This window comes from Liolophura sinensis, unplaced genomic scaffold (assembly GCF_032854445.1).
Source record: "Liolophura sinensis isolate JHLJ2023 unplaced genomic scaffold, CUHK_Ljap_v2 scaffold_23, whole genome shotgun sequence".
Classification (NCBI taxonomy): domain Eukaryota; kingdom Metazoa; phylum Mollusca; class Polyplacophora; order Chitonida; family Chitonidae; genus Liolophura; species Liolophura sinensis.
The window spans coordinates 373,075-378,112 of NW_027017962.1; the positions used below are offsets into that span (position 1 = coordinate 373,075).

General features: G+C 39.2%; 1 long non-coding RNA gene across 1 annotated transcript; it reads right to left on the reverse strand.

Moving 5' to 3' along the window:
• Positions 1-1,563: 1,563 nt before the first annotated feature.
• On the reverse strand, positions 1,564-4,801 carry LOC135481334 (uncharacterized). The gene is made up of 3 exons (XR_010446003.1): positions 4,283-4,801; positions 3,835-3,951; positions 1,564-3,435 (listed from the first exon to the last, which is right to left on the reverse strand). It is a non-coding gene; the product is annotated as an uncharacterized LOC135481334 (long non-coding RNA).
• Between the last annotated feature and the right edge of the window lie 237 nt (positions 4,802-5,038).

A 5,038-nucleotide genomic window follows, 5' to 3' on the forward strand; every position in this document is an offset into this window, starting at 1 on the left:
TAGAGCAGTGTGTCTGTGCATGGCAGGTCGTGGATTGAGACATGAAAGTACAAACTTTAATTGTTCTTTTGTCTATGTTTTCTCCTTCCCGTGACGCCTGTCAGTCATGTCAGAATTCGATCCCAGCTTCGGCAATTTGTCAGGCGATGAAAATGTTGTCAATTTCAATGTTTTAAATTGGCTGCTAGGCGTAGTTCGATGTTCTGATGACGAATCTGGTGGTTTTTTCCCACGCACGGTTTTGTCGCCAATTGCTATGAAAGTGTGAAAAAGTGGAATTTTCACCCATATTTGGAGGTCACGTGACAAAAAACTGCTGCAGCTGTGGAGCTGAAAATGACTAAGTGCAAAGGGTTATATGTGTACTGTAGGCGTGCGGAAAATCATGGAAGTGTGTCAATAGATGAGGGAGTTGCAGTGCTTCAAATATTGTCCAAAGGCCGACTTGTTATATCTGGCACTTTGACGCCCCCATGTTATACGATGCATTTTAAATGCATTTGCGTCTAGGATGAAGGCACAAACATTGTAAGCATGCTACCCGACGTAGTTTGACGTCCTGATCATGAATCTGCACTTTCTGGCGACGTGTAGTTTTACCTCAAATTGTGTTGAAAACGCGAAAAAGCGCAATTCCCACCATATTTGAAGGTCTGTTAAGAGAAAACCGTTACAGCTGTAAAGCTGAAAATTACTGAGTGCAAAGCGCTACCCATGTACTCTATGTGTGCTGAAAATCTGTGATCTGTTTCAACAAACACAGGACATATACGTTTTCAAGTAATGTCCAAAGGCATATTTACCACATTTGGGACAGTTACAAGCTATGTAGTGTAATACAATGTATCGATGGGTGCGAAGAGTATGCATCATATATATGTTCTCCTATCTGTCTGGTTTGCACTGCAATAGCGATTGGCTCAACCAGTGTATCTTGTATATGTATTTCCAAAAGTTATCTTTGTTTTGCGCATGCCCATTTTTCTTTACTGTGGCCACGTTATACGTTAACTTAGTCATGTTATACGGTCCGTGTATTATTGGATCGGCAGGGCGAATACGGTCAAAGTGCTGCCGCCACTGAAATACCATACCGAAGACACCAGACACTTCAGCCAATCATTTTATAAGCTGACATCGGGCTGACGAGTCCGGTCTCCCCGCTCGAAGCTCTTAGCGCTGTGCACCATTGGAGCCAACAAGTGCTATTTTAATGCCTTTGGTACATTTTGACCTCGGGATGTACACTCTAACCAATAGGCCACCGAGGCGGTCCATATATGTTTGATAATGTGGGCACAAATTGAAAGTACATGTATTGTTTGTACACACTTTATTTAACCTAACCGCACAAGCCTCTGTCACTGTGCTGTGTAGAAATCGAAATATTTTCCAGTATATATGTGTGTGTGTTAATGCTAGTCAAGAAAGTAAACTGTTTACTTGGTGGGGATTGTTGAAAATATACAGCAACTGAATAACACCAAAGTGAAAAGTACATTTTCTTTATTCAGGTAAAGTTACATATATAGCACAACTAGTGCCGAAAAAAAGGAGTGGGGGTGGGGGACCCGTGAACGGTTAGAAAATCGACAGAATTGAAATAGATAAATGACCATTCGAAAATGTGAGACGACCCCGTAAGGGTGAAGTCGCATTTGAGCGCCCGCGTGACTCGCTCGGCGGGAAAGCCAGGATTGCATGCATGTCCTCAAAAGTGCAGTCTTTCCATGGTCGAACTTTCCTTGGGAGAAACAATCACTGATTAAGAGTTCTGCCCTTTGGATTTACTTTGCCATAACACAGTTATACCAATCGTACATAAACAAGCTAAATGAAAATGACGCTTACTGAGGCTCGACGGAAAAGAACTCTTCACAGTACATGATAAAAATTAAAATGCTTCGTACTGTATAATCGCTCAATAACGACCTTTCTCTTGGTTTATATCTTCTGTTACAAAACTTAATTCATCCTACAGTGTCGTCTCACACAACAACAAAATATAACATCAAATATTACATTCACGGTCGAATATACCGTACAAAACATACTTGACTAATCTGCTACTACATATACGATATAAGCCGTCTTCTGTATCATCCAGGAAATATGTCGGCTATATTCGGATAAAGTGTACATTTCATTCATGAATCGACCGTGCTTTGAATTTGGTCAAAAAATACATGTCCGAAAAATTCTGTTCACAAAAATGTAATTTGGCTGTCACCCAATCCGTACATCAATGAAAATGAATATGGCTGCCTAAAAATTTAGTTTCATACTTTTCAAAAGGGTATTCAAAGGCAACATAACTGATGGATCAAAACGTATTTAACCATTTCAGCACCAATCACAAAATCACTTTTATCAGATATTTTTTATGTCATTGCATTTTATTGTACTGTACGTTAAATGATCATATACCAAAATGTCACAAAAAGTGGGTGGCAACCATGGTGAGAGGGGTGAACCAGAGTTGAACGCCTTGGTTGCCCGCCAGAGCGACTAAAAAAATCCACTGTAATTGTACTTACAAAAATCAGAGATGTCCATACTTTGGGGTATGTCTTTATTTACTTATTCGATTGGTGTTTACGCCGTGCTAAAGAATATTTCACTTATACGACGGCAGCCAGCATTATGGTGGGAGGAAACCGGGCTCTAGGGAAACCCACGACCTTCTGCAGGTTGCTGTCGGACCTTTCCACTTATAGCCAGAGCTTTCCACTTACAAACAGAGAAGAAGATAGCATAAGCTGGAGTTGAACTCACAGAGATTTGTGGTATGTAAGGCGAATATATATATTACCTCAATTTTGAATTACAGTTTCAGTTTCGCATACATGATGGTGTTACGGTACAGTTAGTGAAGTATCTACAAGACAGTTCATTCAGGTGTTACCACCAATAAATGTTACTATCATAAAGGGCTTGTTACACGTGGCTCACATCCGGAATGGTTAATACCTGAATTAGAAATAGCGAAAGTTTTCTGTAGCTGTTATAGGTCATCATTTAATTCAATCTAGATGTTGTATCTTCAACTTTCCAGCCAGCCGATAGCTTCTGTGATCTGGCGATTTTCTTGATTTGCCACACGAATTATGCTTCCCAGCACACCTAACATTTTACCATCCTTCTCAGCAGATCTAACCATATAAGATAGATTTGTCAAGTTGTCATAAAAAGAAACCACATGCGCAAGTTCTTCGCAGTATTAGTGTTCTAGAGGTAACATTTGTTTAGATGGAAGTGTTACTCTCCATCACCCACAGTGATACTGACTTAAGATGGCATATACGACTTTTGAGTTCTTTGCTGCCATTTTGTTCCATTTTTGCGGGATATACTGGTCCATTCCATAAGGTCCTGAGCCGCCAGTGTCTATCCGAAGATAAACGCAGAGTGGTAATGGTGAGAGGAGGAGAGCACCTGAAAATAGTCATATTTTAACATTAACATGAAACCAGTGAAGACAATTCAATCAAACACAGTGTCACTTTAAGAGACTTTCAGTCTGATGAACTAGCTTTATAAACAAGCGATTCCCTGAAGTCATCTTAACGCCCACAATATTCTATTCATAAGACTGTTACAGCTGTACCTGGATATATCTACTCTGCCTTTGCACGTGTGTTATTTTAGCTAATATATATTTTCTCCTGTCTTTTAAGTTACATGTAATGGGGTTAATCAAAGCTGGTTTTGAGACATTCATTTATATTACATGAAAGTTCCAGATCACAAATTCATTCACGAGATTAAGATTTTGAACGAAGATTTATCCAGTAGTTTTACAGGAATAGTGGCAAGTCACTGATAACTTCTCACTTGTATTATACTGCGGTGGACTGCAGGAGGTGTCCAACAAATGATGTCCAATAGCATGTTTCTGCCATAATCGTCCACCTTGCCACCAAGACCCTCAGAAATTGATCACTGAAGTGCCTGTTATGCACAAAATTCTGTCATTAATTTCTTTCTTTCTGACCAACGTTTTAAATGGGTTGGCTGTAGAAATAAATTTAGGAAACATAGGTTTATTTTCAACACAATAATCAGCAGAGATGAATTAATCAATCTAAAATTCTTTCATAATCTGATCTCCCATCAAATCTAATGTTAAAGAGGCCCCGTCAGAGGCATGTGTTTACACCTAATGGCTAGTGAGCGTAATATGTTATAGTCCGAGCATAACATTACAAGTGTAAATTAGCATGTCAAATACCAAAGAGGAAGATGTCATAAACATTTTAAACTACATACACGACATACTTACATTAACTAGAAGACAACTGGGATACAATTTGAGCTGCATCGATAAGCACTGAATTTCTGGGATTCACTTCACAGGAAGTTGCAGTTGCAGATATCAAAAGTTTTTTTCTCCCACAAGCTCCAGTGCCAACAATTACTGAGATTTCCATGACCTAAGCTCCTGTAAAAGAACAAATCAAGTACACTAAACACAACTATGTACATTACCCGATTAAGCTATGTACAAAAGTTTTTTCCCATTTTAACGGTTTTTAAGTGGGTTCTTTTTTTTTGAGGATGACTGAATGAGTGAGTAATTTGTGTTCGATGTAATGTTTAGAACATCATTTCAGTCATTGGACAAAGCGATCTCCAAATATCTTTAGGGGGCTGACTTATTGAGCGACACTGGTTCATATGAATGATAATATTTCCTACAAAGATACTTACCTTTAGTTACAGCACACTGGCCCACACTGCTTGGGATTCAGGCAGTATGATAGTCAGTAATGCATTTGCTCCAGGCAGTACAATAGCCTGTATTCCGTCAGTTTAATGCCTCAAGTTCAATATGGCCAAGCAGTAATATATTTGGTACTACTTTAAAATAACCTGTAATGCTTTCATTTTAGCATAGCCACCCATTACAATAGCCGGTACTACTTTACTTGTAATATAAGCCGGCAGTACAATAGCCGGTACTGTATTAGTTTTAGAATAGGTAGGCACTACAATATCTGGTACTGCTTCCCTTTCAGTACAGCCAGGCAGAACGATA